General features: G+C 39.8%; 1 protein-coding gene across 5 annotated transcripts in view; it reads left to right on the forward strand.

Annotated features, from left to right (window-relative positions):
* Window positions 1-23250, forward strand: part of FAM110B (family with sequence similarity 110 member B) — a 114102-nt gene that overhangs the window by 51664 nt on the left and 39188 nt on the right. For 2 of the 5 annotated variants that reach the window (XM_066563356.1, XM_066563336.1), the window contains exon 1: window positions 153-286. The exons of the other annotated variants lie outside the window; for them this stretch is intronic. The gene's annotated coding sequence lies outside the window, so the exon portion shown is untranslated. Of the gene's footprint in view, window positions 1-152; window positions 287-23250 lie in introns of those variants that run through there. 5 annotated transcript variants of the gene reach the window in all.

Consider the following 23250-nt stretch of genomic DNA (forward strand, 5'->3'; position numbering starts at 1 on the left):
TAGCAGCCTGCTCAGCAGCGGTGCCAGCCTGCGAGCCTCAGCGAGCATGTGCTGGATTCTGCATGTGCCTCCCGCTTATTGGCGGCCGGGGTTGCTGCCTGCCGGTTTGATAGGTTTCCCCAGTAATCTTTATGCTGCATTACAGACATAGATACAGAGAGGTACTGCGTGCATGCAACGGGAGAGGTGCTCAGCTTGTAGCGTAAAAGAAAGCCCACAGATGAAAGGCACCGGTCTTTGTTGCAAAGCATCAGTACTTAAGGACTGCTAGCCTGGGAGCGGAGAGGTCAGTGAAGGAGTTTTACTTGGTGGTAATTACTTTCAAGTCTTTATCTCTCCGGTAAAACAGTCATGCATGAAATGAATACTGTTAATCATGTCATCTGTTTAATTTGATCTTGCTTTCATTAATGTCATGTATAGTCCGGTGGGAGAGCCGTCAGATTACAAAACATATCATTGGAGTGGGTTCAGTTCAAAAATAGAGAGTATTTCTATGAGAATACTGCTTTAATCTGAAATTTTGAGCCTGTGCATGAGAGTGATTTTACTGGTTGCCTTTTGTTATGCTAATAGAAATATTTCTTTTATTGGAATGTTTTCTGCCGAGCAATTGAATTAGAGCATTTATAACTATTAGCATATGAAGATAAATCTGTAAATATTTATCAGTTTAAAGAATAATTTTGTGAAGTATTCTTTAATATGATCACAGCAATAACTATCTTGATGGTTCTCTTGCAACAAGGTAGAGGGATGAGGAGTATTATGCTATTGTTCTTTCAACAAAGATGCTGGAGCCTTCATGTTTGGGTGGATTCTTTGTTTCATCTACTGGCTTTTATTTTAAGTGTCTTTCAAAATGAAATTGAAGCTATTCAGCCTGGTAGATTTCAATATATCTTTTGCTTGCACATACATGTATTTTGTACATATTTATTGTTCTCAAAGGCTGAATTTTGGCCCATAGCCTTGTTTATTGTGAGAATTGCCTTCAGCAGTAGAAAGAAACAAGATATATATATGCCAATCTTTTAATCTGTGATTCTGACACTATTACAGTATTTGTCATAGCGTCATACTCATTTAAGTTTTTTCATACTTGACCTACGCATCAATTGATCACAACTTTTCCTATAAAAAGCATGCATAATTAATGAAAACATTCTACAGTGAAAGCTGTTCAGAACAAAAGAAAGCTAGCATAAAGTATTAAAAAAAAAGTCTCATAATGTAGGCATGACTCATTTGATGAGTTCTGAATATTAAAGCTGACTGGTGAGACTCCAGAGTTAATGCCCTTGTCTGTGTCAAACTCCAGAGCCCACATGAACTTGTACATTAAGTCACCAGTCATCTGGCTGGCTGGCTGCCACCATGCGTCCGAGGTACGAGTAGATTGTCTCAGCCAGGATCAGAAAGGTGTTAAGAACAGGACCTATTTTGGTATTAGTCTTCATTCTTCCCTCTGCACTTATCCTTGAACAGGTTTTTTTCTGCTGTATAAACCAAAGTATAATTTAGGTTGTTCCCTTTTAAAGTATGTGTTGTGGAACTGTGTTACCTTCTGAGTAGATACCCTCAAATGTGAGCATTTATTCAGTTACCAATGTTATATGGCAGTGGGTACAGCAAAGACACATTCTTGATTATTTGTGGTTGTATATTCAGACAGAAGAGTATTTGGGAGGTTTAATCACAGCTGATACATAACAGTTGGTTTGAAGTTTTGCTGTTGACTAAAACAGGTAACTTGGTATCTATTTTAGTCAAGAGCAGGCTGTTTTTTCATATTCCAGGAGCTGTTTTTGAAGTTGTTTTCCTTTAGGCAGACTTGGAAAATGGCATTTTTGCATTGTGACAGTTAAACCTGGACAAGGAGGACTCAGGATGTGAAGGCATGTTATTTTTGAGCTGTTCCGTATTCCCTCATTGCCCCAAGTTACCAATCAAAAGTGTTTTAAAGGTGCTCTCAGCTGATTTATGGCTTCTGCCTTTTTTCATAATTTATCTATGTTTTTGTAACCTTTGCAGCGGCATCCCATGAAGGAGTAACTGAAATCAATGTTAGTAATAATTAAGTGTAGAAGGTAAATATCCTCATCTGAATCATATGTTTACCATATCCAGACGAGTGGGTTTATGAGAGAGGAGAGGCTGATGTTTTCTACTCCATGTATTAGGCTATTCTCATTTGTAAGCAGCATAAAGTATGTCTGGAGAAACACTGTAAAAGTTAATGTATTTTTGGTGGTGGATACAGGTAATACCACCACCCACTGGAACTGAAGTGATGCACCAGCAGCTATTCATCTATTTTGCCTCCAGAAAGAGCTGTGATGATCTATGCAAACGTCACAAGAAAACGTGACAGAAGTGAAACTAGAACTGGTGACCTTGTGATTTAACTTTGCAATAGCTTAACAGCCAGGAATATGCTACTTTGTTATTGCTTCATTTTGTAACAACCACATTTTTCTTCTTGGTAAACTAAGAAAACAAGTAGAAGCAACAGTTTGTGATTGCTCTCTAAAAAGTTGACATCCTCATTGCTATAAGCATATTTTAACTATAACCAGTGTATTGCCCCAGGAAATTTAACACACTTCAGATTATTATCAATGAGATACTGTATTCAAGCTTTGTCAGGGATTTTCTTGATGTAAAAGTTTTTAATTACTCTTTTGTTAGGAGATGTATTCATTGCAAGTTTGTTACGTACCTCTATGAGCTGTTGTCATTTCCGATGTGTTGCCTGTAATTAAATCTCAAAGTCCTTTGTTATGTGAAAAGGAAACTTTTTTTCCCCAACAGGAATACAGTATGTATGTGTATATACAGATGTGTGGTAAAGACACAAAAGTATGTTGTGAAAATCAAGATCTCAAGTATTTAATTTATATATGCAGGTAAACATGTATAAATACATATATATTTTCTACCATATAACTCTAACATATGTTTGTGTAGAAAACACTTTCAATGTCATACCAGTATTGTCATAATAATCCAATAGAAATACTCTTGGAAGAGTAATGTTAGAATTACCAGATTTGGCTGCTGGCTGGAGATGGGATATATATGTAGTAAACTGAGTGGCTGTAATAAACACTGCTGCACTAGCTCTTCCCTTTTAAGATATTGTGTCCTTGTACTGCTATGCATATAAGTGAATTTTGCATTACTTAAACCCTTACCAAGTCTAAAGGGGAAAGATGATACTTAAGGTTAATGCATTTTTTTTGTAGCCTGCTAGCAATGAAAGAGATACTCCAGAAAAAGTCGTAAGGATTTAAAGTATTACCACAGTGTTTATTTTGCAGGATTTGTACTTACATGCCTTACAGTTTTTAAGTCGAGTAGCAGCCAGTGATATATGCATAAAGGTTTATATTGGAATAAGAAAAGTGACATTGTGCCCTAAAGCTCCTTTTTGCTTTTCCTCTGTTTTTGGAGCCAACTCCAGTTATTACTTTGATGAAATGACTGTCTGCTTAAATGGTCAGGACATTCAATAGCCCATCTATAAATGCTTATTATAACACTTTGAGAGCTCACAGGAAATCAATAGCCTGTTTTCTGTATTTTGTTGAGTGAAGATCATTTAATTCTTCAAATATGAGGACTACTGGGCTGGGTGAAGATGCAGGATGAGTCCTCTTGGTGCATCAGCTTGGGATGGCCTTATTGTTGTGACACTCTTCCCACATTGATGCAGCAGCACTGTTTAATGGGCTCCAAAATGTTCCTTGTATGCAGACAGCTGTTGCTCCAGTTCAGGGACATGTGGCCTCCCATGCCCTGGGACTGGGCACAGGAGAGCTGGTGTCAGGGAATGTCTGCCCTGCCCTGCCTTCCCCTCCTCCAGGGCTCTTTGCCTAGCACAAGTTACCCTGGGGACCAACCATGTGGATTTAGAAACTGGGTAAATGAAATATGTCTAGCTTTGGGCAGCTGTGTGTCAGACATTTGCAATGTTAAGAGTAGAACTGTGTTTTATGAAGCAGGAAGTGAAAGTGGCTCTTTTTTGCAGTTCTCAACAATGGTATGGTGAATTAAAAGCAAAATGGATATTAATTTTTTTTATACTTAATCTCCTGTTGTGATTAATTTAAATTGTTCTTAAATGTATTACCTGCAGTATTAAGTGTGACTTGATAGATTAAATGCAGAATACAGCCAGCAAATAGTAATCCTGGATGCTATTGTCTGCATAATCCTGGTAATGAGATTCCTGTCTTAGTTTCACGTTATCTTTCATGGATGTGCTTCGGCCACCTGTAGACACAAATATTTGCTGCATCTTTCCATGAAGCACCTGGGGCCTCCAAACCCAATCCTCACTTTGTATATATGTCAAATTTAAACATTATTGTCCGTTCCATAACAGATATTATTTGGGTTTGTGCCCTGTTGTGTAGCTGTTACAGATTTCTGTAGTATATTGGTTTATTAGTTGAAACAATTTTTTATACATTGATGATGATCCTATGGCCATCTACTTATTTGCCTGCTTATCTGTTGGGTATTGTAGAATAATTTTACTGTATCATCAACACTTTCCTGAATGTGTGTAATAGAAAAACCCCAATGAATGGCAAAGAAGGCTATTAATTTTTTTTAAGAGAGCTTAATATTATGAAAGTTGGTAGACTAAACCAAAGGCTATTTTACTTCCTGATTAGGAAGTCTATAAAAACAATGCTGTAAGAAAGTGATGCAATGTGTGAAAAGACTTGTGCATGTTATTAGTGCTGTTTAACTGGAGAGAAATATGGATACCTAGATATGCACATTTTCACAAGTTTGTTAACATTTGGCTCTTTCATCTATTTTGGGTTCTCTTGAGTCCATGGATGTAAGTAGGTTTTTTTAAGGTCTGGTTTTGTATATAATGTTACTGAAGGAGAGATGTTAATACAATGTGGTGTGTTGGCTTATAATATAAAAGCACAATATGATACAGTGTCTATGCCAAAATGTTTCCTGCCTGGATAATCTAGGCAGAAAAAGGCTAGAGTGGAAGGGAGAAATGGAGGCAATAAAGATGAATTATCTTTTATGTGACCACAAACTGTGGAGTTGCAAGGTAGACTGAACAGTCTGTGCTTTAGGATTATAAACCATCACTGCAAATGTCTTTACAAAGAGTGAAAAATATAAGATCGGTGTAACTATTCCTGTCTGTATAGCACAAACTTCCCAGGGTAAGGATGATTTCCTTCTGTCTCAATGTCATAATTGTCATTGGATATTTTGGGCATTGCAGTCATCTGGAAATGAGTGTGCAGCTTTGTATTTCTACTGTGACATTACAACAGCAGTCTAGTCAGAAGATGTATGAGGGATGTGATAAATTATATCCCTTCCTCTTCCATTATTGTTACATCAGCCCTACTGTAATCCACACTGGTTCTGTGCCATGTGGTGTCCCCTATTTTCCTTTACTATATTGTGTAAAGGAGTGCAGAGGTTGCTATTTTGGCCCCTAGCTCTCCAGGGAGTGGGTAAAGTCTGGCAGGAGTTGTGCAATTACTGTAAATTTTCTGTGAAACACAGGTACCATGGAGGGTGCAGCAGAAGAGGACCTCCAAATATGATGATGTCATTACCCTCCAGTGTTCTGCTGCTTCTTGTTTCTCTTCACCACAATTCTTCTCTCCTTGCTGCCACCACCTTTCTAAATTTGTCTGCTCCGTTTTCCCATTTAAATCTAATCTTCTCTTTTCCCCACTTTCTCCAGTCCCTCTTTCTGCTCTTCAGTTTTTACCTGTCATTCAACCTTAGGTTCTTTGACATCTTTGCAGCCACCCCCCCTGTTTGGGAGGTGAATATCTGTGCTGCTTTCTGCTGGGGTTGTTTAATTTTCTTCCCAGTGGCTGGTTTGGGGCTGTGTTTTGGATTTGTGCTGAACAGAGAGTTGATAATACAGAGATGTTTTTGTTATCACTGAGCAGGGCTTGCACAGAGCCAAGGCCTTTCCTGCTTTTTGTGCTGCCACACTGGTGAGGGGGCTGGGGGTGCTTGGGAGGGTGGGAGGAGACACAGCCAGGACAGGTGACCCCAGCTGACCAAAGGGATATTCCAGACCTTATGGCATCATGCTCAGTATAGAAAGCTGAGGGAAGAAGGGGGAAGGGTGGATGTTTTGGAGTGATGGTGTTTGTCTTCCCAAGTCACTGTTGGCTGAACATCTGCCTGCCCATGGGAAGCAGCAAAGTAATTCCTTGGTTTGTTTTCCCTATTTAACTGTCCTTAACTCATGAGTTTTCTAGCTTTTAGCCTTCCTATTCTCTCCCTGATCCTGCTGGTTGGGAGAGTAAGAAAGAGGTTGCTGACAGGAGTTAAGCCACAACAATATCCAAAAATATCACTTATGCAGAGGTGCCCAAGGACGGCACACAGGTGAAGAATGTAAGTTCTCTTACCAAAGAGCCTTGATTTTTTAAAGTTATTATGTATTTATTTGTTGGAGCAAGATGTCCTTGGCTCCTGCTTGGAAAGCTCATTCTGACAAATATAAATTGTGCCCCTGACCTTTTCAAATCTGACATATCTGCTTTTTTTCTCTCAGCCAGTTACCTCTTTACTGAAAGCAAGCATCTCTGTTCATCTTCCTGTCATCTCTAGATCAGGCCTTTCTCGAGTGATTTATGAGCTTTGCTGACCACTTTCTGCAAACAGGGCTCCTTTCTTGTCATGCCTTCATGCAGGTACCTCACACCAGCTGTTTCTGTAAGAGGTTGACCCAAAGAGCTGCTCCTGCTCCTCCTGCTCTTCAGACGTGTCTCAGACAGTTGTGGCACATTTCTGACCTGAATTTTGACAGCTTCACTGGTGCCTCCAGGGCTCCAAGATGTGTGGGTACTTAACTGCCTTAAAGTCACATTTATTTTGCTCTTCTTCTTTTGCTGGCACTTGGCATGTTTGCCACACTGGGTGCCTAAAGGATCCTGCCACAGGCTGTCCACTGGGAGGAGGTTTTTCAGACTGCCTTCATTAAATCCTCACAGAAAAACAGCCAAGCAGATGATGCTCCTATCCTGTGCTAAAGTATGCAGGATTTGGGCTCTTCATCTGTAGTGTGACTTGATGAGAACTATGGTATGTGTAGAAAAACTGGGATGCTTTTTTACTATCAAGTCTGATTTTGAGCTCCCTAGAGAGACAGAGTTTTTGCAAGTATTTTCTCTTTCCTTATGCCACAAAACAACTTACACTTTCATATTTTATTTCAGCATGAAGTACTGAAGCCTAAATTTGCAACTCTGAAGCCTAAATTTGCAACAAAACCATGTCTATAACTACCTCTTAAAACACATCCATTCTTAGAAAACATTACGCATACAAATTCCATCTGGTGATGAATTACCATTGATTTTTTATAACTACTCTTACTTCTGTGGAAAATAGTCCTGGAAGCATTAAGATCCTTAGGATCTTACACAGTGCTTTTTTTTTATTTCCCCTGATTTTCACTAAAATTAATTAGGAATTTTCAGAGTGTATCAATACCTGATAACATGGAGCCTTCTCAGTGGTTTCCCATGACAGGACCAGAAGCAGTGGGCACAAACTGAAATCCATAGCAAATGCTTTTATACTCTGAGGATGGTCAAAAGCTGGCAGAAGTTACATGAAGAGGTGGTGAAGTCTTCACCCTTGGAGATTTTCAGAACCCAGCTGAGATGTGGTCCTGGGCAGCCTGTTCCAGGTGGCCCTGTTGTCAACAAGGGCTTGAACTAGACAGGTTCCAGAGGTGCCGTCCAGCCTCAGCTGTTCTGGGACTCTGTAACTAGAAGTCTCCAAACAGCAGACCAAGCAGGCCTTGCAACTCTAGGCAACTTTTTTTAAAATATATATATTAATTTTGCAATCCAAATAGTATAGCATCTTATAGCTGTGTATACCCTAGGTATGAGTGTACACATGTATAGGTATGTGTACATCTACCTATTTCTGTCTCCAGTGTAAACATACTTGGACAAGCTGGAGAATATCAGAGATGGAAAAGGCAGGAGTAGAATGTTTAAATATTTATTTATTTATTTATTTATATATTTTTTTTAAATAATCTAATGTCATTTCACACATGCTTTATGCAATCATTGAAGGTTTTATTCCCTTCCCCATATATATCTGCTACGTCTGTATAGTAAAAAAAATGCTGGATAAAATTGCTTTAAAGAAAGCAATTTTTATTAGATCATTTCTCTTGGGCACTACTTATACATAATTGCATCTTTGTTCTGGTGCACATGGAGTGTAAGTGGACACAAATCATCTAGGAGGAGATCTGGAGGAGACAAAGCAGAGAGCAAAAGGCTCTGGGTCAGAAGAGGGAGGTTCACTCTCAGCTGGACTCCTCTTTCTCAAAAAGATAGCTCCAAATTAAGCAGCAAACACATAAAAATTGGCCTGAGTTTGTGTCTATATAGAGAACTCAATAGTTTGGTTTTTTTCACTTTTTAGAGTCCTACATGGGCTTAATTATGGGTTTGCTGGTATTCAGCCCTATTTCTGCAGCCCACAGCTGTGTCTGGGTGTCTTAGGGTGTTCTTTAAAACTAGGAAGCTGGACAAGGCTGCTAAAATTACATGTAGTCTCTTGGTGATCCTGGGGGGTAGTGTTGAAGGAAGCTGTCTGAGAGCATCTTTTGTAGCATGAATTGGATACCTTGTGGTGAAAAGGTGACACTTGCACAGTTCTTCATCATGTCCCTTCAAAGCTGTGAATCTTGCCTTATAGTATTAATGCATTTTCTTTCTCCTTTCCAACCCACATCAAAGTCAATCTTCCTTCCCCTTCTTTAAATGATGACCATTATGTTGTTTGGGGTGGAAGAGATTTTATTTGTTTATAACTTGGCCAAGATAGGTGACAAAGCATTCAGACTTGAGGTTTTATATATAAAGTTGTAAAAAACATTATCTTTCTTCCCATAAGCATTTGGATTTTTATTTAAGTAAATGGCAATGCCAAGTTCTCTCTTCTGACTTCTTGTGGTCAAATATGGTGTGGGGTTTAGTTTTTCCTGCTTGTTCATAGGTCTTGAAATAACTTCTTAAAAATGCACTTGCAGAAATAACAACAGTAGTAATAAAACCTATTTTGAAGATGAAAGAAAACCAAACTCTGGTACTAAAAGCTTGCTTAGCTCCGTGTTTAACCACCAGTTTCAATCACAGCTGCTAGAAAGTTTGTAAGTCGTATTTTGCTGTTGAATTTTCAAAAATTAATCTGATAAACCTTTTTATGAACTGTACCATTCATTTTAGTTTAGCAGTTATGCCTTTTACACTTGAATAGATTACTTTCTTGGGCCAGTGCAGTTGTCTTCTGAAAATCATTTAGAGGTATCCACTGGTAGTGAAGTTGTCTTGTCAGGTATCACAAACATGCAGGAAGAATGAATGGGTTTCCACTGACAGCTCCAGTCTCCCTTCCCTGCTTTTCTTTACCTCCTTGCCTGTGTGTTTTTGATCATCCCTTCCTCTCTCTGTCCTCCAGCCCCTTTTCTTCCCAAATCTGTAGTGCTCATATTTGCCGTGATTTTCAATTTCAAGGACTGTTAGGCCATCTGAAGCAAGAAAAAGTCCTGTTCATATTTTAAAGTGTAAAACTCGCTTTTCATTTCCTTTTCATGATATATCTGGAAATGTTCACATGTATGATGTGACATTCTTCAGTAGAAGTGGGACTGAAGCTGCCTGTGATTGAAGCTGTCCTGCAAGTCAGAGGCTGCCAGCAGTGAACAGGCACAGGCTGTCAGCAGTGTGACCACTGCCTTCTTGCATGGCTCTTCCCTTCCAAACTCCACAGGGAAGAGACAAAGGAATTGTCAGAAGTTCCTGTTCAGCTACTTGGAGCATTTCAATGGTGTTCCCTGAGGAAGGGTTTGCTTGGAGTTTACTGGGTTTTCTTTAGGAGCTTGGTATCAGACCTCCATAATGGGATTAGCAACAGTGCCTTCAGCATGTATCAGGGTGTGACTTTCCTGCTTTTCCTCACAGCTGGAAAGGAGGTTTCATTAAGTGTAAAGGTGTTGGATGAGCTCTGTTTTTAGGATGTTTCTTCCTGGGGCCTGCCAGTTTGAGGGTTCTGTCACACCAAGCCCAGTGGTGGTGAAACAACTGCAAGTTCCACCAAGCTAACCTTGCACCAGGGGCTTTTGTGTAGAGCACTGTGACAGAGGTGGAACTTCTTGAGATTTGGTTTCTTTCAGCCAGAGGTACCAATCAAAACATGACTCTGTACCTTACACTACTGCACCAGTGCCCTTGCTCTGCTATGGAAAAATTTGGAAGCTCTGAGTGTTTTTGTGAAGAGGAGAGAAACCCAGCTATGGTGATGCCTTTGGGGACTCCATTTGAGTTTTGTCTTCAAAATGAAATTGTTCATTGCATTTAGAAAATAAGTAACTAGGACTAAGAAGCAGGTGGATAAGGTCAATTTTTACTACTTTATTTCAATTTTTACTGGTTTATTTCAATTTTTTACACTTGTGGGAGAAGTCAGGTGGCCCAGATACTAATGCAGAACTGATACAGCCTCAAAAAAAGTAATTGCATTTTTCCTTCTCAAAGAGAAAAACCATACTAAGTGTAATTTTGTTTCAGTCCCTATTGTATCTAGCATGATTTTAGCTTGGTTTTGGAATCCAGGGAGATTTCCTTATTTCACATAAGCTGTCACCTGAGGTGATTCGTACTTCTTTAAATGTACTCTCCCTTGAAACTGAAGTCCTTAAATAGTCTACCTAAGTTTTGAATGCTTGTATTGGCTTTGATATAGTTAGATTAAAACTTTTATTTCTCTATAGATGTGGGGTTTGTCTGTATAATTTTTAAGTACATGAAAACAGGGTTAGCATTAATGTCCCTTTTAAGCTGTCCTCTGCTCAGCTGGAATCTTTAATTTGCTTTCAGAGCCTTTTAAACCCCTGAAGTGTCCAATATTTCTTGTCAATAAAGGTCACTTACCTTGTGTAGGAAGTGCAATTTCTGTCAAGTTAGTCTGCTGAGAGCCTTGTACCTTAAGAAGCTTTTGTGATGATCTTTCCAGACAAAGCAGCACTTAAACCACTTTCATAATTTCTCCATAAGGTGAAAATTCTGCAATCCTCTTGAATCACAAATATCTTTTTCTTCCTGTCTTAAACATGTTAATCTTCTATAATAGTAATAATAATTATGAAAAATGGAGATGTAAACAAAAGCAGTCATTGCCACATACCATAGCGGTGAAGTAAAAACTGACCAATCCTTCCTACCCCTATTTTATTTCTTCCAAGGCCCTCACAAGCAGGGAAAGCCCATATATTGAAGATTTCCCTAGGGTACTAGGATGTAGTGTACTAGGAAGATCCTGTTGCCACATGTGTGAGATGCAGGCTTCTCTATCTGCCCATGCTATAAATCTGCCATCCGTGTGTCTCATCCTACTACTGAAGTACTCTGCTGTCACTTTCCTAGCCTGGATGAAAGCAGCCTTGTCCCACTTACATCAATTTTGAATATTGCTTGAAAAAACATTTCCCAGAGCCTGTGGCTTTGATCATATCACCTGGCTTTACATCTTTTGTTGGTTCCTTCTTCTCTGTTGTACCCAATTTTGAAACTCTTGGTAAGATATCCTAACATTATCCATCATCTTCCACTTATTACCAAAATTTTTGGTTTGTTGTCTCCATAATGCCATCTTAAGTCACCTTATTGTTACACTTTCAAACAGTAATTTTTGTGCTTTGTTTTACATCCTTTGTTTTTTACATCCTTTTGTTTTACATCCTTTTCACCTGGGAAGAGCTAATACTGTTTAAATAAATTCAGTGTGCTCCACTGTTCTTTTAATTTACCTAGTATCAACAGGCAATCTTGCAAAATGAGTATTAGTAACATTTCAATTAAGACCTAGGAAAAGATCTTTTCAGAAGGACCTATGTTTGTGTTTGCATTGCATCTGCAGTCATATCTGCTGGGAAGAGTTTTCTGTGAAGATGATAGGCAAAGGTTTGTAATGCAACAGAAAATTGCTGTGGTGTCACTGATTACAGAGAACAAGTCTAGTCTAGTGGCATTTCTAGGTGAATGGTTTTGTCTGCAGTGAGAAATACAAAAGCAAATTGTCCTGGGAAGGAAGATAAAGTGTAGCCTTAATACAAGATAAAGGAAATCTTAAAGAATAATGAAACAAAATACAATTTGTTATGGAGCTATTTGGTATTGAAGGTACTGAAGAATCTCAGTGTGTTTTCTGGAGCTTCCCAAAATGGTTTGTGCATGTCTGGTGGCTGTGGGAGCAAAGGGAGACATGTCATTTTGGAAGACTTGAGGGTTGCATTGTGGCCTAGCAGAGGGGATGCAACCTACCTTTAGGAGCCAGGAATTGCAATAATTATTGCACTTCTCTTCCACTGACTGAGTGCTTTTCTTTATGTACAAAACAGAAGTAACATGGTCAAACCCATGTCATGGTTCCAAGCATTAATCAACTCTCTTTAATACTGTTCTGGAAAACCTGTGGGGGTTTTATTGTTGGCCTCAGGTTTGGTGGTGGGGTTTTTTAAAAGATGCCTGAAAGTCTTAAGGCCAGTTTTGTTTGCCAGATTATTTAAAACTGTGCTGCATGCACTGTCTCCCAGTGGAGGCAATTGGCAATGGTACTGTGAGGCCACTCTGTTAACAAAAAGAGAACAATTACCAAAGGGAAAAAGAAAACCACCCACCACTAAAGGACCTTCAACCAAACTTATTTATTGAGGTCTTTACCTCTGTTTCCAGTGTTCATCTGGAAAAACACCTGGAAGTACAGAGCTATTAAAATCAATGGGGCACTGTTGAAAGGACTCAAAAAAGCTTCTGAACATTTACTGCTACCTGATGTTTAGGAGAGATTTGCTAGCAGTGTTTTTTTTAAGAATTAAGGAAGTATTATTTGGTTTTGTTATACCGAGAATTACGAGCATAAAGAATGTAACAGGTCCCTCGGAGGTGCCAAGTGAGTTGTCTGTGAAATGCCATCACAGAGGTCCACTTGGTAGCACCACACTTTCATAAGTGAAAGTTGCTGGTGATAAATTAGGGCAGATAAGTTTTCAAACAGAACTGAGTACTAGTGTAAAGGAGGGAACAAACATAGTAAAATTAAGGAATTTCCTGGACTGAAGTAAGTACAGGAAACAAGATGCATGTTGAAATTCAGATGGACTCTAAGCCTTTCTCTGTCTTAGAAATATGGTGGCCTATTTCTTCTGGGTTTACCACAGAGGCAACATTTTGTTGAAGTTATTTCAGTGTAAAGGTAACACATGAGAGAAGTTCACAGTTGCTTCCAAGGATCACAGAAAATGAACAAAACTGCAGGGGCTGGGCAATTCCCTACTCTAGCCTGGACTGCAGTGGGAGAAGCTGGAACAAGCAGGGGTTCTGAATGGCCCTTACAGCCCCTCACCTTGGGGACAGCTCAGCTCCAGGGTGGAATCCCTTTGACTGGGCTAAGCCAATCCTGTTCCACAGTGCCAGTGCTGTCAGTGAAGAGAAATGGGCAGGTGTGGATATGGCTTCTCCAGCCAGCTTAGGTGGTGGGGGGGGGTCCTTCTCCCCTTCCAGCTCTGGAAAGGACAGGATGCATGGCTTTTATGTGGCTGCAGCTTGTTGACTGCACTGCTGTACTTGGAAAGCTGTTTCTGAACCTAACTCCTTTACTGGTTACAAATGGTTTAATTTCCAGCATAAATTTTCACTTTTAGTTAGCAGTGTTTCCTATACTGATAATGTCAAACTTTTTGCCCTGCAGTGTGGTGTGGGTTTTTTTTCCCCTCCATATGTACACTCCTGTGGAGTGAAGCACTTTTTAAAAATAAGATGTTTTTCAAAAAATAAAATGTTTTTTTCCAGCATAGTTTGTATAGATTGTATGCATCTAGTGGCAGTTTACAAAAGAGTGATGGAAGAATCTTTGTTCCACATCAAAATCTGTGTGTGCTCACGTACATTTATCTGTATCTAAATAGAAAGTTTTAAAATCTGAAAGCATTTGGCATGACAATGGTGTGTGATCACATAGGCCAAAGGTTTTGTGCAATTTGGCCAGTGCTCCCCACCGAAACTGATAACAGGTGTGGGAATTGCCTGTAATGGTCACTGCCTGTACAATTCATGGTTTGGGAAGAAACCTGGTCTCTACCACAGGAGGGCAGGTTCAGGGACAGCTTTTCAATCTCAATTGCTTTTCAAGGCAGCCGTGGTTTGTACGTGTGGTAACTGAGGAAAGGATGTAGCTGGAATCTTCACAATTTCAAATCATCCCATAACCAGCACATGGGTGCTTGGCTGTGCCTCTCTGTGGTTCAGGGGGCTTTGGAATGTGTAAGAAAGCAGGAGGGACATGCTGCTGTTGGGGCTGGGGCCATCCTGGGGCTGAGCTGGTGTGTTCCTCATGTGTCTGTTTGCGTGTTGAGAGGTGGGTGTGCCAGTCCATTGACTGAAATCTCATAAGGTTCGGTGCTAGTTGCTAAGCAACTGCAAAACACTTCAAAATGGGATTTTTTTTCCCTTACCCACAGACTGTTTTTGCGGCAGGTAGAGGAGAGGGGGAGTGAGTGAGGAGCACTGTGGGGTGGCTGCCCAGAAGCCCCTCTCCTTCCTTCCATGTCTGATGGCCAAGGGGATAAGAGAAGGACCCAGTCTTGTACTGTGCTCCCCTTGCAAACTCACAACTCTTTCACCCTGTTACAGCAGTTTCATTTTTTTGCCATGTACATAAAGATTGCTCTCAATAAGAAAAGGTGCTGTATTTTAAACATTCCTCTGACAAACAGTGAAATTTTCCAGTAAAACTTTGGTGTTTTAAGGAAGACAATTGTGAAGGAAAGGGGCATATCATGAGAGGTAGGATGATAACGATGATGATCCTTTAAGAGTAAATGCTCTCAGTGTAGTCATCATAGAAAATAACTTAAGGTTTTACACGACCCCATCAGTTCCCACACTATAGAAACAACCAGGTGTGTGAATTGTTTTCGCAGTTGGCATCCCATCTATTAAGTCATAAGTTCTACAGTTGGTATTTCAAATTATTTCCTATAAATGATGCCTTATGTGTGAGGATTATGTTCAAGTGATTGCAGCTTGAAATTGGCTGGTGTCTCATGCATTTTTATCACCAAAATACAATGTCCTCGTTGGCAGTAGCTTAGTTTTGGTATTTGATTTATTTTCAAGCACCTTACTTTTACAAGTCATGTATTGTTTTTTGGCAGAAAGGCAGCTGCTTGGCATTCAGAGCCACTAGTTTGCAGTAACAGTTGTTGATTCTGGTCTTTATTGGTTTTTCTTTCCAATTAAGATGCAGCTGTTATGACTTCTGGAGTGAGGGAGGATTATTTTATCTAATGATATAAATAGAAAAATCCTAAAGTAAGGATCTGTCCTTCAAAACAGCTGGGAAAAGACCAGGTTGTGAGGCCTCAGTGTTTAGTGAGAAGTACCCCGGGCTGTGATTTTTGTGACAAACTGCGTAAAAAGATCTGGTGTTTCTTTTCTCATGTAAATGGAAGGGAATTAATGATTTGGAGAAGATTATCCTAAAGGATTTTTCACACTGCATCTTTTACAACATAATAGGAGAATGTACGATTGCTAATGCCTTTGAACTTGGTTTTTTTGTGACATTTGGAGCACTTGCAGATATAGTGCTTTTGTACTTTTTAGGGGCTGAAAGTAAGATTGTGGTGTTTTTAACTTTTTTGCTCAGGTATGTGTTCAGTGCTGTATATGAAAAATCCCTGAGCCTCCTTTTGTTTTAGCTATAGCCTAAAAGCTGTAATCAGCAGAAGATGAAGCCACACACACAAATCATTGCAGTGTATTGCAGACTGGACAATTGTGTTAAACAAGCCATTTAAAGTTAGGAAGGCAAGCAGGCTGAAGGTGAACAATGATTTGAGCTTTATGTGTAATTTCACTTTGGTGCCTCATTCGTGCATATTTGTTTTTTGAAATGACTGTGGTACAGCCATTCCCCAAACTCCACCCATGCAGCAGAGAGTCACTCATACCTGAGTGCATCCACACTGGAAATCACACAAGTTAAACTGTTGCACTGTATATACATACACAGAGAGATTGTGTGTATGTGCATATATATGTATATATGCCACTACACACATACATATAGTATATGTTGACTGTTGTTCTCCTTTATAACTTCCAGATGTAATTTTTTGGAAAGCTGGAAGTGGAGTGGGATGGGAATCCCATGGTACTCTCTCCTTTACTGTTGTTTTATGGAGCAAAGGAAGATGAGGAGCAATTGTGGGCTCTTACAAGTCTTCTTGGAAGGATTTGCATAGTGTCTTTGGACACTATTTCTTCCTTTTCCTCCAGCTTTCTGAATGAAATATAAATCAAGTTGTTTCAGTAGTTAATCAAATATGCTTAGGCATTACCTCTCAACTATAAATGGCACTATCATATAGAAGAATAAAAACTAGTCAGCCAGACCAAAAGCAGGGAAGATGGATATTTGATATATACTCACACTAACAAAGGGAGTAAACATTCTTATTAATTTTCATAACAAAAGTATATCTAACTTGATGAATTATTGAACTGGGAGATCAACTATCAGTGCTATTGGCAAGTGATATTGTAAACCAATAAATCAAGCTCCTATTGACACAAACATAAATCAATGACTTTTATTTTCCTCTTTCATTTCAACACAACAAGAGTCAGAAATAAGTTCATATAATCTCAATATTTTTAAAATTTTTCTTTTTATAGACAGAAAAACCACAGGAATGTCCCAAGGAGGTTGTTACAGTAGTCTTATGATACAAAAAATAGACAATTAAATACTATCTCTTTATAGAAAGTATCCAAAAACAAGTCTTCAGGATTTTAATTCAAATACTTGATGCTGTTTGAATAAAGACCATTGCATGAAGAGTTGTTGGATGGATGTGGCTCCTTGTCCACATGGGATCCTGTAAGTGGCCCTTGTTGGTGAGGGTTGGCTGTACACAGAGCATTTATGGTGATGGTTTTCTTTTGGAGATACAAAGAAACTCATGTGTATAACAAATGTGTGTGAATGTAGGACAGATACTCTGGTCTGTGTGGATGTGATGACCATGAAGATGATGTCTTTTGAACACTGAACTTTACATGAGAATGTTTTAAACTTGAGTATTCTCAGTTTGAAGATTGTCTGATCAAGGATGGCAGGTTGACTTTTAGGGCATCCAGTGCCATTTAACATGCCCCAGGGTATCAGAGACAGCACGTTGGGCAGGATCCTGGTGTGTAAGGAGCTCTGAGAGTGAGATGTTGTTGTGTTTTAAATAGTGTTGTGACAAGGAAAGAATGTCTTCTGTTTGTGAGCAGCCTGCAGAAGTAAAACCAGAGGTGGGGTGTTAAAACTTTGTATGCCTAGGAAATGAAACTATGACTACCCTTAGCAAGTCCTGAGAGCTGATTTTTTTTGCTGGTGGTGGTGATACTATTTCTGTTATTTATTCCTGCTTGATAAAAGAAATTCTTAACAATATTCTAAAAAGGTGTAGGAATAGTGAATAGTAATAGTAAATATCATCGTAATAGGAATAGTATAAATAATCATAAAGTTAAAAGAACCAAATACAAACAAAGGAAAAAGCCTGATAAAACCCCAACCCCCCAAAAAGCAAGAGTTTTTATAACTTGCTTGGTCACTAACTCGATTATAGTGGCTGTATAAAAAGTGGTCCATTTTGGTAGTACATTGTGTTACCATGGTAACATTGACATACTAATTTAGAAACCCTTCAGGCTAGCTTTGAGAACACGAACATTGCACTAGTATACCAAAACATGAAAAGACTTATTGTGAAAGTAACTGCTAAATGTTTAGGATGAGCCCTTTAGATACATGTGGACTTTTTTCCTCCCCTCAAAATTTCTATTAGGATCCAGATTTGCTTATACTGTTAAAAATATCTGAACCAGATTTATCTTAATGGTTTTACAGCATTTCTCATTAAATGCTTTTGTTTTCTTCTTGGAATTGGACCTTGGGGTCCCATTGTGAAGGCCATGTTAGGTGCAGCTCCTTTGTCCCCCAGCTGCAGGGGGCTGTTATTAGGGGTACTTGCTTCATTCTCTTGGTACATGGACTGTAAATTGCACTTTGAGTCCTGGGGGTTACCAGGTCCTGCAGTCATCTTACTTGTGTGTGGTCACAGATTTTTTCCAGTGGCATTGAATTGTGTCAGCTGGACCAGTGAGTTTGCTGCCATTTAACTGCGTATTAGAAAAAGAATAGTTACGTCGAAGTGCTATGTAGCTTGTACTATGATATTCAATTTATAAACAACCCAAAAAAGTTGCCAGAAGTAGGGATCGTGCCTGTTACACTTCCTGTTGTGGGTGACTTCCTATGTGGTAGAGAAATTTGTAGGCTCAGTTCCTTGAACCTGTGCTCCTAACACCCTCAAAGGCTGCCATGAGCCCTTGTTTCTGGCTGAGGTTGGCGGAACCTGGAGTTATGTGGGATTAGCAAGGCCTGAACATGCCTGGGGTGCTGCTAAGCTATGGTCTGTTTCATTACAGGGGATTTTTGGCAACAATTCTTCACTCAGAGTGGAAAGTACCATGTTTTTTCTGTTTCAAATCAATATATACATGCACACAACTGGATTTGTGAGTTCTTTTACCCAACTCAGTTAAATTAAGCAAAACAAATCTTAGCATGGGAAATAAGCATTATTTATTAGATCTCGGATGAACTGATTCTGCAGTCTAAACTAAAGTCCAACTAAAGACTTTTGCGTGAAAATAAGTGACAAAAAGTTTGGAATATCAAGAAATAGAGTTAGAACAGAATTGGCTAAACAGTAATCTCCTTTACCAAGTCTGCTTTGTGGCAACTTGCTGTACTTGTTGTTTCATGATAATTTCTTAAATCCCTTCTTGGGAGTGGAGGTAGGTTTTAATTTTTAAGCGATACTCAATTGGCAGATCTGGAAATCAGCAGGCAGGATTAGGTTGTAACACCAGCTTGGGTAAAATGAGAATGTTCTGAATTCTGAGCTTTTCTTAAAAAAAAAAAAAAAAGGAAAAAAAAAATGAAAGGTGATTTGAGCCCTTCTGGTCAGAAGGATTACTGTTAAATCTGCGAGCAGAATGCAGCTGACAGATTCTCAGGAGTCTCTGTGCTACAGAGATGGTTCACGTGCCACACCAGCCCAAGAGGTGTTGACTCTGGAGCAGAACAGCATCAGCCTGTATCTGCTGTTTGTTCTCACCTGAACATGCTGGGAGTGCTCCTGTGTGCAGGGCTCCTCTGCAGCTCCAGGAGAGGAACACCCCAAACCAAAACAAGGTGGTGCTGCATTCGTGCCAGGATTTCAGGCTTTCCCATCGTGATTAATGCTGTGCAGGTATGAATTTATAAGGAGTAACCAGTGCTGTGAACAGGGCATGTCATATGTATTTAACAAAGTAGTTAAAATTAAAATTTTTAAAGAAAAACTGAACCAAGCTAACGGAGATCATGTGTGTTTCTCACAGTTATAAATCTACTCGCAATTGAGCTCAGCTACAAATTATGCTTTTCCTCCCTGTCTTCCCTACCTCCTTTTGAGGAGATGACATTAATTTTTTCCTGGATCACTTCTTTATCTTGATTTTGCTGCCCCTCTGCAAGCAGTTGCACCAGTGTAACCCAAGGTTTTTTCAGAGGCGAGAGAAAGGTCTTGCTGCCACACAAGAGGCAGGCAAAGCCACATTCCCAGTGCAGTACAGATCCCAGCAGCCCAGCAGCCTTATTAAATTTCAGAGAGTGCCTGCAGCCATCCTCATCACCAAGCCTTTTCTCTTGGTAGCCTGTCCCTGACAGACACATGGTCTTCAGCATCCTGGTGATGTGCTGCTGGGCCAAAGTGGTCTCCTTTTAGGTCAGAGAAGTAACTTACCAGTGCAGGAATGGTACCTAAGGAAGCTGGTCTCAGACTGGGATGGGCTCCTGACCAGATCTCATGGGGAGGTTGGGGCACACATCTGTGGGACCCTTCCAAGACACTGGAGGAGGCATGGAGAGGGAGGAGCGCTTCTCATCAGTATGGGTGACAGGTAGAGCATGTCTTAAGGCTGAGTTTGTGTGCTGGGTGGGGAGTGCAAGCTGGAGCTGCTGAGACCACAGCTGTGTGTTCCAGCCTGGCTCTGCTCCCCCTTCCTGCAGCCTGCTGGCCCAGCCAGAGGCCATGGCGTGGGGGAGCACGTGGCAGCTCGTGCTGCTGAGTTATCCCAGCTGTGCTTCAGCTGCTCCCTTTCCCCTGCAAGAGTAAATAAATATTTAGAGTTTGAATTACATTATCAAGCAAGAACAATTTCCTTTTTGCATGTGCTTTTTTCATGTGCTTTGCTCCTTAGAGCTCGCTAGCAGCAGCAATGACATTGGGGAATTATCTAGAGACAAAAAAAAATTGTAAGTCTGTCTGGATTTAGCTACTAAAAATACATTTTGACAACAGTCATTTAGTTTAAGAATTTGTGTCCTGCCTGAGCACCCTGTTTTGTTTGTCCAGTTCTATATCCCTTTGCTACTAAATGTTTTTTTATTGGATGTCTGAGAGGTTTTCTCACCTTCAGTTGATAGAAAATCAGTATCTTATAGTTTTTCAAGCTTGAAATAGATTAGGGTGATTATTTTATAACCATAATTTAATTGATTTCAGAGGGCTTGTGGGGAAGTGGGGGGTACAGTGGTGGTGGTTTCCTTCTTTTTTTTTTTCTTTTATTATGTTGAGTCCTTGGGTTTGGTTTGGGGATTTTTGTTTGGGTTGTGGTTTTGGTTTGGGAGGGGTTTGGGTTTTGGAGGGTTAGTTATTTTATTTGTTTGTCTTGTTCTGTTTTCTCTAAGTGTACTATTTGCCTGCTTGCCAGATGAGGAAAAAATGCAGGGAGGCAAAGCTGAATCCCTCCAACAGCAGCAGCCACCCGCTGCCATGCTGCGGTACAGAATGTGAAAGCAGAGGCTGCTTTGTTTCTTTCCATGCCCCAGATCCAAAAACCCACTTCCAGCACCCTGATGCAGGCTGTTTGTGGCCAGTTTGTGGACTGGCAGTACAGGACAGCCTTGTCCTCTCCTCATTCCTTCACCTGGAAGGAAGACATGGGTGCATCACCACCTGGCTCTTGGGGCTGTCCCTTCCACAAAGGTGGGGTGTTCTTACCCACAGTGCCTGTGCCAGTGTCCTGTTTGACATTTAAGTTTTGTGCTAGTGCAGTACAGACTGGTTGGATTTATAGGAGAGTGTTCCAGACTTCTTTTCCAAGCACATTGAATGGAGATTTTTTTTTTGTTGCATGCTCTTTTGTGACGGTGTTCACAGGGGTTCTTGGATGAGGGGAGAGATGAGAATGTTGACTCCATGTTCAGAAGGCTTGATTTGTTATTTTATGATATATATATTACAGGATAACTATACTAAAAAGAAATAGAAGGAAAGGTTTTCTCTCAGAAGGCTGGCTAAGAATAGAAAGGAATGAAAAACAAAGGTCTGTGGCTCGGACAGAGAGAGCCAGCTCTGCTGTGAGCAGTCACTAAATCCAAACATCCACACGAGACCAATCACGGACCCACCTGTTGCATTCCACAGCAGCAGACAACCACCGTTTACATTTTGTCTCTGAGGCCTCTTTGCATCTCAGAAAAAAAAATCCTAAAGAAAAGGATTTTCACAAAAGATGTCTGCGACACTCTTTTTCAAAAGCTGCATGCTTCATCCTCACTCCAGGATTATTTTTGTTTGGTTTGCCCTACCTTCCCTGAACACCTTAGAAGTTGTTACTTCCTTGTGCACTGAGCAATGCTTCCCATCAGGAAAGAGTTGGCTTGCAGGGCTGGTCATTCAATTTTTGTTCCCAGTTCCAAGCTTTTATTTGCCTATATATTAATATTTGCCATGCCTGATGAGACTGGGCTGTGCTCCTGGTGTCAATGACACAAGTTGCACGTTTTCTCACAGTCTAGCAAAGGGATAGACAACAGAGCTGTTGTCACAACTGGAATTAACACACCATATGGTCCTTACATCACCTCTCTTTTCTATATTTGTCTATTGCAGAAAAATTATTGAAAACAATCCTCCATTTCCAAACTCAAGTCTTCAAACTGTTTCTTTTTCTTCCTCAGCTTCAGTATTTTGTTTGCAGAGGCACTGTTGCTGTTCTTAGACTAGCAAATGAAAAAAACTCCTCAGGTGCTAAAAATAACCTAGCTGTAACTCTGTAAAGAATTATTTTCTGCAATTTCTTACTTTTTAAGCAGCAATGTTATTTAGTATTCCCAGTAGGTGGGCATCTCTGTCATGTCAGTTTTTCTCTAATACAGCAATATAATCTCTGATCCATGGGTCTGTTACTGTTGTCTTCTCCTCCGTTTGCAACTTCCCATTGCTTTATTAAAGAAGTCAGCCTAAGCTTATATAACTTTAATTCTGGGTTGTCTGTTTTTTTTCCTTCAAAATAGGTTCTATTTTATTTCTGCCAGTATTTTGGGATTTCCAGTCAAAATTACTTCAGCAAAATAATCTGATGGGGAGTGTGATAAAACAGGACTTATCTGTGCATTTCTTTAGAAACTTGGTCCTGCTTTGTCTCTCCAAAAGGCTTAATTTTTGTCCTTTCTAAACTAAACTAATCATACAAAGAGGATTCAGATGCTGTATGAATGATATTTGAATTATGAAGAGCTGAAAATACATGTCTGGACAAATATTCAAAGTTCAAAAGAACCTAAAGAGGTCAGAAACATAAAACAAAATGCAAAACTGCAATTAACTTAACAGAAGTGTATCCCAAGTGAAACTATTGCATGTTGTGGAGAAACTTCAAAAAGGGTAATGCCATAAAATACTTGGGAATAAAACCAGGAAGGGCCTGAAATACAGTGGGATGGAGCCTCACAATGTTTAGCCATATAAAGATGCTCAACTGCAGGTGGGAGTAGTGGCTCTGAAGGTTTGATTCTCACCCCACTGAAGTTGGATCCCTGTTGATGTTGGTTAGCATTGCATCAAACTCTGTTTCTCCTGTGTGGACACCTCATCTAGGCAGTCAGTTGTAGATGCTTTATACCTTGGGGGATACTGTCAACAAAATTTGAAGTATTTCAGGAGAGAAAAGAGAAAATATGTGAAATGAAATTGAGGGCAAAATAAAATTGAAGTACAAAAGAAACTTTCAATATAGGTGATGTAAGAAT

This window comes from Molothrus aeneus, chromosome 1 (assembly GCF_037042795.1).
Source record: "Molothrus aeneus isolate 106 chromosome 1, BPBGC_Maene_1.0, whole genome shotgun sequence".
Classification (NCBI taxonomy): domain Eukaryota; kingdom Metazoa; phylum Chordata; class Aves; order Passeriformes; family Icteridae; genus Molothrus; species Molothrus aeneus.